The sequence below is a fragment of the Dermochelys coriacea genome, chromosome 1, assembly GCF_009764565.3.
Source record: "Dermochelys coriacea isolate rDerCor1 chromosome 1, rDerCor1.pri.v4, whole genome shotgun sequence".
NCBI lineage: Eukaryota > Metazoa > Chordata > Testudines > Dermochelyidae > Dermochelys > Dermochelys coriacea.
In genome coordinates, this window is record NC_050068.2 from 340,317,654 (window position 1) to 340,332,956 (window position 15,303).

The window sequence follows — 15,303 nt, forward strand, 5'->3', positions numbered from 1 at the left end:
AGGACAGGACCGGCTCTAGGCACCAGCAAAGCAAGCACATGCTTGGGGAGGCATTCCGGCCATCCTTTTTGCTTGGGCCGGCAAAAAACCCAGAGCCGGCCCTGCTCAAGGAGCAACCTTTGGTGGTTATGGATGAGCTAGAAAGAACCCATCTTAATGTGCAGATCCTTGGCCACATTTACAGCACTGGAAGTTGGGGCTTGTGATGCCCTCTTATGTCCTCTGCTAGTTGGCACCCATGGGTTCTGGGGTTGGGGAATGAAATATTTTTACTAATAAAATGATCAAATTAACCCCCAATAAACCATTGAGACACTATGACTATGGAATCTCATGATGTTGTTTTTACCAGGTCACTTTTCAGACTTAAAAAAACCCAACCACACATCAAAGCCTCTGGAATTATATCCTGAATAAGCTGTAGACATCAGATTCCTTAGCTTAGTACGGGTCATATTTTCCATTTCTCCAATACCATGTTTTTTCCTTAGGGGGATTGTGTCACTGTTGCATTTCTTCCTCTTGAAGGGTGCTTATGTGTGGTGCATCCACTGTTTGCCAGAACAAGGCAAGAGGCAAGGAGCTAATGTTGAAGCTGAGTCTCTTTCAAGGCAAAGTAAAGGACTTGCGTCTCAGACGTTTGGCCACGTCAGCTGTCGTTAGGTTAATATTTTTCAGTGTGCAGAAGGACTGTTTAGCCTTCCTGCTTTTCAAGTGTTGTTGATTATACTGTAAATTGCAGCTGGCACTGGAATAGACTCATAACATATTTTAAAAACAAGACTCAAGGATTGAGTGGATATTACATTATACCATTATTAGGGCTTCAATATTATTTTTCCTCTAACTGTAATTGCTTATTATGCATGAGTTGAAACATAAATGTGGAACAAATGAAGCTGAGATATTAAATTAATGCTGCGATCTGGTATCCCTTCTCCCCCTATTTTGTTGCCATAACAATCTGACTCTCGAAGCAACAATAACATTAGCATTACATTAAAGGTGTTTACAGCATGTACACTCTGTCTTTCATTATTATTTTTTCACTGTAAAAACATATTTAATATTTTGCTTTAGGACTGATCACTGCTCTGTTTTTCCTAGCCATTGCTCATGCTGCTTTTATCAACCACTCAAGATTTCGAAGGGGGGGAAATACTTTTGAATTTTAAAACTGCCAATGTCTTCTTTCCAGTTCTTAGTCTTTACATGGACCCTGGCAAAACCTCATCACCTTTTATTCTAAGTGCAAGGTGCATTTCTTTTACCTTGCCTTCTCTATCATAAACCTATAGCAAAGGAAGCCTCTGTGTGTGTGTGTGTGTGTGTGTGTGTGTATTAGAAAAAACAAAATATAACAAAGCGCCGCATTTCTTTCTTTCTCTCTCTCTTTCTCACTCACTCACTCACACACACACACACACACACACACACACACACACACACACTCTCTCTCTCTCTCTCTCTCTCTCTCTCTCTCTCTCTCTCCCCCCACCCACTTGGGGAGAGGCTGAGAGAACAAGCATGAGCTGGATGTTAGTCACATTGTTTAATGCACTACTGGAAGATGCTCGGCTATTATGGTGATGAGTGCAATGGAAGAATCAAGATACAGTAAGAATATTCTGTCTATTCTATTCTTTCTCTACAGTACTTGGTATTCTGGAACTCCTTAGCCATACTTATATCCAGTATATCTCACTATTACTTCTTATGCACACTTTCCATATAATCTTTTCCCCTGGAAACATTTATCTCACGATTTGTGATTAACCTCCCTTAAGAAATATGGGAGTTTGTAAATATGTAGCACAATCATTTTATGCAGAAGCTGGAGCTGGGTCAAAATATCATGAAAGGATTCCCTGTCCCATCCCCCAACCCTGGTGCTCTTACTCCCATTGATTTCTTTGCAATTTTAGCATCTCTAAGGACTGTAGGAAACAACTATTCATGCACATTTTATAGGATTTTTTTGTGTTCAGTTGAACACAGGAGGAATAATGAAGTGTTCAAAATGAATAAATAATAACCAATAGGGATCAGAGTAGCAGCCGTGTTAGAGTTTTTTTCCGCAAAAAGAAAAGGAGGACTTATGGCACCTTAGAGACTAACAAATTTATTAGAGGATAAGCTTTTGTGGCTTTTATATATACATACAGAGAAGATGGAAGTTGCCATACAAACTGTAAGAGGCTAATTAATTAAGATGAGCTATTATCAGCAGGAGAAAAAAACTTTTTTAGCGATAATCAAGATGGCCCATTTAAACAGTTGACAAGAAGGTGGGAGAATACTTAACATGGGGAAATAGATTCAATATGTGTAATGTCCCAGCCACTCTGTCTATTCAAACCCAAGTTAATGGTATCTAGTTTGCATATTAATTCAACCTCAGCAGTTTCTCCCTGGAGTCTGTTTTTGAAGCTTTTCTGTTGCAAAATCTGACATCAGGAATCATAACATTCAAAAACTGGTAGGAGAACATGTCAGCCTCTCGGGCCACTCAGTAACAGACTTAAGGGTGGCGATTTTAATAGCATTACAGATTGGTATTGACCACGGCTGTTCAGTGGTGGTTGCAGGCCAATTCCTATTGCACAATGGCCACATCACAAACCCCTGGTGGCAACTTCGATAGTTGTAGGAAGCGTTTCTTCACACAACGCACAGTCAACCTGTGGAACTCCTTGCCAGAGGATGTCGTGAAGGCCAAGACTATAACAGGGTTCAAAAAAGAACTAGATAAATTAATGGAGGGTAGGTCCATCAATGGCTATTAGCCAGGATGGGCAGGGATGGTGTCCCTCGCCTCTGTTTGCCAGAAGCTGGGAATGGGCGACAGGATGGAGCACTTGATGATTACCTGTTCTGTTCATTCCTCTGGGGCACCTGGCATTGCTACTGTTGGAAGACAGGATACTGGGCTAGATGGACCTTTGGTCTGACCCAGTATGGCTGTTCTTAATGTCTCAAAAGAGAGTCTAACGACTACTTGACTCTTAGGCTCAGCGCCGCAAAGGTACTCACTGATTTCAATTGAAGTTAGGCATCTAAATGCCTTGGAGGCTCTGGACCTTACTCTTTAAGGTGGTCTGTCTGAATCAAGGCAAAGACAGAGGCAGCTTAGGGACACCTGCAGGGTTTCTGTTGCTTTCGTTCCAGATCTTTACCTAAATAAATGACTATCCCCCCTGGGCCTGCGAACCTGCCACCATTTAACTACAAACATTTGCAGTTACTAAGGCAAAAAATAGATGACTATGAAACATTTGGAGAGTAGGCCTTACTTTACATGCCTGCTGAGTAATAGGTGCTGGTTGACACACAAATACATCCTGTTCTACTTACGTGTCTTCAGGTGACTCAGTGATACACAGAGCTGCTCCAAGGGTACCAGTGATTTATAACATGCTTTCTGGTTTCGGGCATGGATTTATCAGGTTACTATAAATGAATGATTAACAGTTGCCAGAGGGATAATGAAGACTTGGTGGTGTTGTGCCCTACAGAGTAGAATACGTTTCGTAGCTTTGCTGTGAAAGGTTCATGGTGGGGTCTGATGCTTCGTTTTAGAAACAGAGAGGAGCAGGAGACAACTCTTTTAGTGCCATTTTACTGCTCTAGTGAGAGGACATAGAAATGGAAACCTTCCTGAGCTTATTTGCAAATACAAATGGAAAAGGCGTGCTATTCTGTAGAATTGAAACCTTTTCAGTACAAAAGACAAAATGGCAAATGTTTTTTTTCCAGCACGGAGGTGTTTAAAATGCAGCTGTCAGGTGCTACCTTTGACTGAGCTGCTGCAAATAAGCCCCAGTCATTTTAGGTGGGCTGACAATAGCCCCCTTTGTATGCTTTAGAAGAGGGGTCCATGTCCTCCCACAAAACTTGGTGCTTCTTGCCTACTTCCAGTCACCAGCAAGAAGCAACTCCAGACTTCATCCCTTGCCCGCTGTGGCCATATCTGCGACCCCCTTATACGCTGCTAGGTAATGGGGTGAGGCAGGACATCACTTAGCAGGGCCGGCTCTAGGCAAAAGCAAAACAAGCAGGTACTTGGGGCATCACATTTCTAGGCAGCGGTGGTGGAGCGGAGGCGAGCTGGGACAGGGAGCGGTTCCTCTACCCCCCCCATTACTTCCTGAGCTTCCCCCCACCCTCGCTCACCTCCGCTCCACCTGCTCCCCTGAACGCGCTGCCTCTCCCTCGCCTGAGAGGGAGCAGTGGCACTTTCAGGGGAGCAGGTGGAGTGGAGGGGAGCTAGGATGGGGCGTTGCGGGGGGGAAGCTGCAGGAAGCAATGTGGGGGAATGTGTCATTCCTGGGGGAGGAGGCGGGGCCGGGGTTTTTGGGAAAGGGTTGGGAAGAGACGGAGTTGGGGCGGAGCCTTGGCGGGGGCATGGAAAAAAAAGTGGGGGAGGCCAAAAATTTTTTTTCTTGAGGCGGCAAAAATCCTAGAGCTGGCCCTGTCACTTAGGACCTTTGGGAGAGAGTGTTGGCGGGGGTCCTGCTCCTGCCTGCCTTCAGTTCGCCAGAAAATAACAGTCCAGAGTCCAGTCCTCAGACAATTCGATGGGTTTATTGGGGCTAAACAAGCAATCATATTCTGAAGAACTTCACACCAGTCGGGCTATCTCTATAGCCGATAGTTTTCTTCTTTCCCTCCCGCGACTACTGTTCTGTAGTAGTAACCCCCTTCTTCTCCTGACCCCAGCTCCGCACGCCGATGGAGCTCCCTCTTCCCCTCCTCTTCTTGGCAAACTTAATTATCCTTCTAGTGTCCCTCCCCGGTACCACTCCTTCCAGTATATGGTCATGGTCTGTTCTGGGGGGTCTTGAGTTTGTGGTTGATAAAACCACTTCTTTTGTACCTGAGGGGAGGGTAAGGAGCAGGGTTACTTTTGGCCATGGTCACTCTCTTGCAGACTCTGCTTCTGCCCCTTATCTTTTCTTGTTACTGAAAGGCAAGGCTACCAGCTGGGGTAGGGGGTAGGGGTGCAGCCTTGTGCTTTCACGTACATTCTCTTGCTTGCTTAGTCAGCTTGTTTAAACTAAAAGCAAGGCCAGAAGCAAGATTATTATTGTTTACTCTCTGCCCTATTTACTTCACATTCTCCTAACAGAGAGTAGGGAGATGAAGGGACCCAAAAAGGGAAGCAATAGCCAGAGATGATTCTTATTCACTGCTGGGTCCTCTAAGAGGCCCCTCTTACCCAGAAATGAGCTAGTCCCTGGGAAAAGTCACCTGAAGATCAGCTAATTTCCAAAAGGCTAAACGGGGCTGACCTTGTCTATCTAGATTCCTTTGTTAAAAAGCAGACGGGGCATTGGGGACACCGATTCCATCAGGAAGTGTTGCCCGGTTATGCCCAGTGGTTTGCATGGTACGATGCAGCAAAGGGGTGTGTTTATAAGGGAAATTTTTTGGCAGGGGGAAAGGAGAGGGTAGAACCCAGGGCTAGCAGCTGACAAATCTCAATTAGGCATGTTAGTTTTGTAGGGCCAGGAAGTCCCAAGAAAATGGCAGAGCAGGGAAAAGGGAATTACTCCTCCCACACCCTGGTGCCACCTACTGTGGGCAGAGACTCTGTTTGCTGCAGCAATTAGCCTTAAATCAGCAGAAAGCAAACAGAAAGCTGGCACAGCACCCCCTCCGAACCGGCCCTTCCCCAGAACGTTTATAAATGATACACTGATACCCAGTGGGGAGAAATAGAGCAGACCGAGTGGCCATTAGCTACACTACAACAGCTAATTAAATGAGTGTGAGTGAATTGTAAACCATCAGGACATCCTAAAGCTTTGTTTTGTTTGCTGGTATGCTAGGAAATTCCAGCTGAGGAGCCAGAAGATGAAGCGATAGTGTTATCAAGCAGATTCGATAAAGAGCTGAGAAGGGAGGTACTGTGCCAAGCTAAAGCACCTGCACTATATTTTGTGGCAGCCATGTACAGCTAATTGTAGCGGGGGAGGGTTGGGGAGTAAATTGAGCCATTAGAAACCTCCCCGCTTGCTCCTGCTGCTATTCAGGGGCTGTGTCTGGGAGTAGCTCTGAAGCATCAGCGCCCGTAATGTAAAACTAGGATAAAATTGTTTTTCTGCTACTTCAGCCTCGTTAGTTTGGCTGCATCTGCAAGCAGCAGCCGCAGCAATTTTGTGGTGCTGCAGATCTGGGGAAAAAAAAAAATCTGTCTCAGCAAAAAGAGGGCAGATCAAGCTTCTGTGCTACACAAGAGGCTAGGAAAATGCACAGACTGAGTGAGCTGGCGTTCCTTGTTGCTATTAGACCATTGCTAATTATTAACCAATCGGCCTAGTCTAGCCAGTGTGTAGCTACAGTCCCCTGTTGCAGTGCAACCCCACTTTTCAAGTTCATTGGTGCCTTCTCTTTGACTGTGAATTTGACAAGTCCCCAAAGAGGGCGCAAGGCATTACCACAACGAACTCAGTGGGGCACCGGCCACTTTCATACAGAAAAAAGGCACACGGAATGGTGACATGGCCATGGCAAAGTTCATACCAATTAGCGGCACTATTTTTTTGCCATCACCATGTGGCAGCAAGATAGTGACTTCTGCAGAAAGAGCAGTAATCAAGGACAGGAATACTAATCTACCTCCGGATGATTTACATTATCGTTCTGCGCTGGCACAGGAGATCAAATCTTTGGCAATTGACTGGCTCCATCAAAGATAACTAACCTAAATATAGCATTTGACTTTCTTTCGTCCAAAGAAAGGGAGAAAGGCAGTAGGGAGAGGTCCTGGACTTTAGCTGGAATGCTGTCTCTCCACACATACAAAGTTCAGGGCAGGGCAACTCAGCTAGAAGGGGCTCAGTAAATCCAGAACACGGTGTGGCAATGGCAGTTACTAGACATGCTCAGTAGCTGTTTCTGTAGCAAACGGTGGGCAATCCACCTGGCAAGTCACACCTTAGTCACTCTCTGAGACTTAAGACAATCAGAGTGCAAGGGTGGGGGTGGAAGGTAGGTTATAAATAAAGGTGTTGAAGCCAACTCTGTGGACTCAAGGGCTGCTCAATGCAGGACCAAAAGGAATGTCTGTTGTGAGAGCTGGGTTCTAATTCCTGTACCACTTTGGGTACAGGCTACAGATTTCTCCAGCAACTGAGGACCAGTCAGCTATCAACCCCAGAGCTGGACTGCTCCTACCTGTGGCCAGCACCAGACTGCTGGTTAAGTGACAGGCTTCTGAAGTGTTCGAAGGAATGAAATGCTACCATTCATTCTTTGCAAGCTCTGAAGAGTCCAGGTGACACACGCACTACATACTATGGTCACACTATAAAGACTGAGAAGCCATCTCTGAGAGAAGATCAGAGGGGGATATGTTTTGCTGAAGAATAGAAAATGTTATGTTGAAACTGTACATTTGACTATATGTGAGAGAAACAAAGGTGGAAAGTCTGTATAAGAAACACCAGTAGATTTACTGTCTAATAGCTTTGTTTAAATTAGTCATAGTAGTCCAAATACGATTTACTGTGCTTTATAATATTTACAATGTTATCTATGTGCATTAAATGCTTGGTTTTTATTCCTAAGAAAGTAGCTGGTACTCGCTCTTTGACATTGATTTGGAGTTATTAACATCTATTTATCAAGCTTTTACATACAGTATCCCTGAAGTTTACCTCAGTGTAATCCGAAAAGGCTTAAAAAGCCAGCACTGTGGCCTGTGTTTCAGCAAAGAGTTAAACTGAGGTGCAGGAAGAAGGGGAGTGTGATTGTTATACAGAATATTGGCTCAGCACCCCCTATCTCCATTACAATAGTACCCTGCTCATTGTAGAGAGTTAAGTGAGTTTCTCCTTTACCTTATGGCCGTGTCCGAGCTGTGATGCATGTATGTTTATAGCCATAATGTGTTAGCTCCAACCATCACTGTACCACAATGAGCAGCAACTGCATGTATAATTTCAGTGTAGGATATGAAACTTACAAAAGGAAAAAATGGACGGTTCCATTTAGTAAGAAGATGTTTTGGTTCAATCAGTGTGACCTGAGGTGTGAGCCCTTAAATAATTCCCATAATTGTAGACCAGTGAATTCAAACTAAGAGGATGATGGAAGACTCAGGGAAGACCCATGGAATGTGGTCTCATTCTCTTCCTAGAGTCCACTTTGAGAAATCCTCAGTCTCCTCAAAGTAAAACCATCTTGGAGACCTCACATCCTGCCTTAAGTACCACTGAGGCTCCAGGCTCCATTCGTACTGACCCTGTGGATGGGCTCTGAGCTCTCCCAAGACCGATGGCACCAAACATGCCTTGGTAATGAGACTGTCCTCTGTACTGCAGAAGCAGGACATCGCAGGAAAGGAGTCTAGGCACTCTACTTCTAAAAGGGTGGCACCTTCAACTCCCTTGGTCTTCTCAGTACCTTTGCTGAGCACCAAGATGTCCTCAATACTGGTGATATACCACGCTTCCCATTCTGTCTCAGTTCCTCCCAATTTGTCTTCATTGATACAGTCTCCTTGCGTCAAACCAGACTTACCACAGGAGCCTATTCCCTTGGATACTGACTGTGGAACATTGCCCTGTGTTACTAGGGGGTACTGGATGTCTATCAGTACCCAGAGTGATACAGTCACAGAGATTAATCTGTGTCACAGGACCAGACGCAACAAATCCTGCATCTTGGCAAGGAGTTAGACTCATAGAACCGTAGGGTTAGAAGGGACTGCAAGGGTCATCTAGTCTATGTAAATTTAAGGGTATGTATACACTACAAAAAAAGGCCTGCAGCAGTAACTCTCAGAGCCCAGGTCAATGGACTTGGCTTTGGTGCTAAAAACAACAGTGAAGATGTTTGGGCTCATGCTGGAGCCCAGGCTCTGGAGACCTAGTGATGGAGGGTGGTTCTCAGAGCCCAGGCTCCAGCCTGAGACCAAATGTCTACACGGCTGTTTTTATCCTGTAGCAGGAGCCTGAGCCAATTGACCCAGACTCGGAGACTAGTTGTTGTGGGTCTTTTGTGGCAGGATGGATGTGTCCTAGAAAACACAGTAACATTCTTAGCATGAGCAGGAAATGGTCAAATGATAAGAAAACTGAGATAAAAGAATTCAATAGCATGGCAGATGGGTTTGTGATTGGACATTCAATAATGAAAGGAGACAGCACAGCAAGGGAAAGAAGAAACCCCCTGATATTTCTCAGAGTAATATTAGGAATCATAGATGCATTCTTCTCAAATAACCTCATTTCAAGGGCTGTCGCTCATTTCAGTCCCAAAGTTACATACCTGCTGTACTAATTTGATGACTTTTCACTTTTGTTGTTGAAAATTAATTGCATCAGAAGCAAAGAATCATGAAACCGAGGTTATATACAGAGTTGTTTGCACTGAAAGAAAAAAATCCTACAGCATTTTAAGTTTCCTGCATGAATAAATCTCTGTGTTCCTCATTTTGGAACTTGGTCACACGTGTCCCACAATTGGGCCTAGAAATTAGAGATGGAACAGCCCTCTTGGGTTCTCTCTCCCAGTCCCTGCGGCACCGTTCCCTACAGTCCATTTTCAAAAGTCCTAAGGTTTGGGACTTCTAACACATCCTCCTAAGGGTAACATCACAGTCTAACACATTTCATTATTGGGAAATATTTTCCTGTTCTTTGGCCTCAACTTTCTCTCTATTAATTCTTTTCCATTGCACCTACTTTAGATCCCCCCCTGTGCCACCCTAAATAATTAATCGGCCATGCTGGTTTCAAATACTTGTAGACTACAGAGTAGGGACCAAGAATATGCAAAAGAGAGCTATACCTGAATGTCTACATTATTCTATATAGGTTCTAATACAACACCTATCACTGTATCTGAGCACCTTCCAATATGTCATTAAATAACATGACTAGGCATCTAGTACATGTAGTTTGTTCCCTTATCTTCTCCCTTGGGAAGAAATGTGTGCAGTGGTGTCTCTTTTTCTGGCAAGGCTATATTTTAATAAAATAGATTAGATGGGGGAAGGGAGGCTTTAGAAAGGTGATGCTCCTGTTAGGACCCTTGGACGCTGGCCTCACAAAGCTCAAAATGCTGATGAACGGTTAGAGACTTCATAGAGGCCGCTCTGTTCAAATTTTGACCTACGTGACTCAGATTTGCATATTCATTTGTAAAGTCAACATATACATCTTCATCTGTTTAAAACCACTCTCCCTGCAGAAAAAAGTATGCATTAATGCTTGTCATACCAATGCTACAGGGATTTACCTAACTGCTACTTTAAGTATCTGAGTTTGAATTTTAGAGCCACAAAACTATTGCTCAGCTGCTGTCTAAGGCTGTAGGTGCCTAAATTTCCACTGGTAAAGTCTTCTAGGTGCCTAAATTTCTGCCAGTGGGCATGAGCACAGCTACCTAAGTCCTGATGCCACCAAGCTGCTCAGCACCTAACCCCAAGTAGGTGTTTCTTCTCCTCCTATCTTGGCTGTCCCTTCAGAAGACTTCCCCCAGCACTACACACACCCCTTGTTGCGAACCACTGCTCAAATATCAGCTGGACTTAATGAGGAACAGGTTAGCAAGAAATGCTGCCACTCTTTTTAGATGCAGACTAATATTGCTAGCCAGGTTAACAAGCTTGTGGCAAGTCCAGCATATTAGCTACATCTTCTGACTCTCATCTTACAAGGCTGCTCATCTTGTCAGGCTCTCATCATGAAGGCTGTGTTGCAGCAAATTCTCTCACTAGACAAGCAGTCAGTTTCTTCTCAGCTGAGGTCATGTGCCTAGGCTCTCTGAGCTCTATTAACCACCAAGGCTTTCAGACGCTGGTTTGAAAGTTTAATTTCTATGTTAGCATTTGGGGATATTGCCTGACGCCCATAAAACTGGTTTCAGGTTGATGTGTATGACTAAGGTTTCTTCTGTTTTCCAAATGATGCTCTTTTCCAACATGTATTATATATCTACACATTCTCTGTACCCCCAGGAAGGGTTACTGTTTTTCCATAGCCTGCTTTAAAGGAATAGATCCTTTAAACAGCACCATTAGAAATTTATCTGATGTCATTAAGTTAGGGGTGTGCTTATCCAGACTAGGGTAAATGAAATATTTGTGGTCTGCCTATCCCTGTTGATTTATAAATGTGCATTCCCTGCAGAGAAATCACATGAAAGTTCAACAGTTTAACATGAAATCAGATATAGCCATCTGTCCCAACAAAAAAGTGACTTGGTTCAGCACTTCCTCTCCTTTAAAAGCCTTTACGAGCCAATATTTGATTCAGGCTCTTGTAATACAAAACATTACGGTACCTGGGATGCTTCCAGTGCTTTAAGATACTCGACTAGCAACTGTCTCTATGGTGGAAGGACTCATGGAAAATCTGAACAAAGCAGATGCAGCGTTCACCATCCCAGGTCACTGGCAGGGTTTGAACCCCAGACTTTCATCATCACAAAGCCTTGGAAACAAGCAGGGAGAACTGGAGGTCCTGGTGATGTCAAGGAATTATGACGTGATTGGAATAACAGAGACTTGGTGGGATAACTCACATGACTGGAGTACAGTCATGGATGGTTATAAACTGTTCAGGAAGGACAGGCAGGGCAGAAAAGGTGGGGGAGTAGCACTGTATGTAAGGGAGCAGTATGACTGCTCAGAGCTCCGGTACGAAACTGTGGAAAAACCTGAGTGTCTCTGGATTAAGTTTAGAAGTGTGTGCAACAAGAGTGATGTCATGGTGGGAGTCTGCTATAGACCACCGGACCAGGGGGATGAGGTGGATGAGGCTTTCTTCCGGCAACTCACGGAAGCTACTAGATCGCATGCCCTGATTCTCATGGGTGACTTTAATTTTCCTGATATCTGCTGGGAGAGCAATACAGCGGTGCATAGACAATCCAGGAAGTTTTTGGAAAGCGTAGGGGACAATTTCCTGGTGCAAGTGCTAGGGGAGCCAACTAGGGGGAGCGCTTTTCTCGACCTGCTGCTCACAAACCGGGTAGAATTAGTGGGGGAAGCAAAAGTGGATGGGAATCTGGGAGGCAGTGACCATGAGTTGGTTGAGTTCAGGATCCTGACGCAGGGAAGAAAGGTAAGCAGCAGGATACGGACCCTGGACTTCAGGAAAGCAGACTTTGACTCCCTCAGGGAACAGATGGCCAGGATCCCCTGGGGGACTAACATGAAAGGGAAGGGAGTCCAGGAGAGCTGGCTGTATTTCAAGGAATCCCTGTTGAGGTTACAGGGACAAACCATCCCGATGAGTCGAAAGAATAGTAAATATGGCAGGCGACCAGCTTGGCTTAATGGTGAAATCCTAGCGGATCTTAAACATAAAAAAGAAGCTTACAAGAAGTGGAAGGTTGGACATATGACCAGGGAAGAGTATAAAGATATTGCTCGGGCATGTAGGAAAGATATCAGGAGGGCCAAATCGCACCTGGAGCTGCAGCTAGCAAGAGATGTCAAGAGTAACAAGAAGGGTTTCTTCAGGTATGTTGGCAACAAGAAGAAAGCCAAGGAAAGTGTGGGCCCCTTACTGAATGAGGGAGGCAAGCTAGTGACAGAGGATGTGGAAAAAGCTAATGTACTCAATGCTTTTTTTGCCTCTGTTTTCACTAACAAGGTCAGCTCCCAGACTGCTGTGCTGGGCAACACAAAATGGGGAAGAGATGGCCAGCCCTCTGTAGAGATAGAGGTGGTTAGGGACTATTTAGAAAAGCTGGACGTGCACAAGTCCATGGGGCCGGACGAATTGCATCCGAGAGTGCTGAAGGAATTGGCGGCTGTGATTGCAGAGCCCTTGGCCAGTATCTTTGAAAACTCGTGGCGAACGGGGGAAGTCCCGGATGACTGGAAAAAGGCTAATGTAGTGCCCATCTTTAAAAAAGGGAAGAAGGAGGATCCTGGGAACTACAGGCCGGTCAGCCTCACCTCAGTCCCTGGAAAAATCATGGAGCAGGTCCTCAAAGAATCAATCCTGAAGCACTTAGAGGAGAGGAAAGTGATCAGGAACAGTCAGCATGGATTCACCAAGGGAAGGTCATGCCTGACTAATCTAATCGCCTTTTATGATGAGATTACTGGTTCTGTGGATGAAGGGAAAGCAGTGGATGTATTGTTTCTTGACTTTAGCAAAGCTTTTGACACGGTCTCCCACAGCATTCTTGTCAGCAAGTTAAGGAAGTATGGGCTGGATGAATGCACTATAAGGTGGGTAGAAAGCTGGCTAGATTGTCGGGCTCAACGGGTAGTGATCAATGGCTCCATGTCTAGTTGGCAGCCGGTGTCAAGTGGAGTGCCCCAGGGGTCGGTCCTGGGGCCCGTTTTGTTCAATATCTTCATAAATGATCTGGAGGATGGTGTGGATTGCACTCTCAGCAAATTTGCGGATGATACTAAACTGGGAGGAGTGGTAGATACGCTGGAGGGGAGGGATAGGATACAGAAGGACCTAGACAAATTGGAGGATTGGGCCAAAAGAAATCTAATGAGGTTCAATAAGGATAAGTGCAGGGTCCTGCACTTAGGATGGAAGAATCCAATGCACCGCTACAGACTAGGGACCGAATGGCTCGGCAGCAGTTCTGCGGAAAAGGACCTAGGGGTGACAGTGGACGAGAAGCTGGATATGAGTCAGCAGTGTGCCCTTGTTGCCAAGAAGGCCAATGGCATTTTGGGATGTATAAGTAGGGGCATAGCGAGCAGATCGAGGGACGTGATCGTTCCCCTCTATTCGACACTGGTGAGGCCTCATCTGGAGTACTGTGTCCAGTTTTGGGCCCCACACTACAGGAAGGATGTGGATAAATTGGAAAGAGTACAACGAAGGGCAACGAAAATGATTAGGGGTCTAGAGCACATGACTTATGAGGAGAGGCTGAGGGAGCTGGGATTGTTTAGTCTGCAGAAGAGAAGAATGAGGGGGGATTTGATAGCTGCTTTCAACTACCTGAAAGGGGGTTTCAAAGAGGATGGCTCTAGACTGTTCTCAATGGTAGCAGATGACAGAACGAGGAGTAATGGTCTCAAGTTGCAATGGGGGAGGTTTAGATTGGATATTAGGAAAAACTTTTTCACTAAGAGGGTGGTGAAACACTGGAATGCGTTACCTAGGGAGGTGGTAGAATCTCCTTCCTTAGAGGTTTTTAAGGTCAGGCTTGACAAAGCCCTGGCTGGGATGATTTAACTGGGACTTGGTCCTGCTTTGAGCAGGGGGTTGGACTAGATGACCTTCTGGGGTCCCTTCCAACCCTGATATTCTATGATTCTATGATTCTATGATCATCAAAGCACAGACCTTTGCTATTGGAGCATAAGGCCCTTGCTACGTTACAATATGCAATGTGCGCTAGAGAATAAAACTATCAAAGTGATTGAGGTGCTTTTGAAATTTTACCCAGAGTGTGCTAATGGGGGTAATTCTGGTAATCAGAAACTACCAGTGTTGTCCATTGCATGTTGATTAGGAAGACTGAGAAAAATCTATTTTGGTCTCAGCAAAAAATAGCAACAAAACTTTACTAAAAGTTAATCAAAGGGTCCAGTATCGCCAAGTTGATCTCACACATTTCATGGATAACCCGGCAATTTACTCACATGCTGTACCTGAAGGTATTCCCAACAGCAGCCAGCTCAGACTAGGACATCACTCTTATTTCAAAAGGCAATAATGTCAGCTGGATGCTTGCTTGTTTCTATTACAAGGTCCACCAGACCTATAAGCAACTTTTTTATGCTAAAAAACGTACTTCCATTAGTGCTAATGGGGCTTTGGTGCATAAATCCCTGCTAATTGATATAGGAATGTATCCCAGAAGTGTTAACTTTACTGCTGATTTAGCTGAAGTATATAGATGTGTGTGAGAAGGAAATATTAGCATTCATGTAAAACAATTAGGCTAGTAACAGTGGGCAAATGATTCAGAAAATGATTGCAGAGTCCTTTAGTGGAAAAAGAAAGTATGTTGATGAGAAAAATCAGAGGGAATGTAAACATGGGGTAATCACTGTAATAGGCAGAGCTAGTAGCACCACCTATTATTCAGGTTGCCTGACAATTCCCATTGTAAAACCCTGTCTTCAGCTGCTTGTAACTTTGCCAGTCTTTAATGTTTGGGCTGAAATTTTCCATGCTGTGTATACGCACCTCAGGCTGAATTTTTTTGGAAAATGTCAGCCAAAGTAGTTCAGCTGTTTCTGGGAATGAGGCTAGGGAAAACTACTTTGTTTTGCCTCTGAAAAAAAATTTCTGGCAACCTTTTCTTTGAACAGTTCTAGTGCACACATGCTTTGGACAGGGACTTGAAACATGGCCT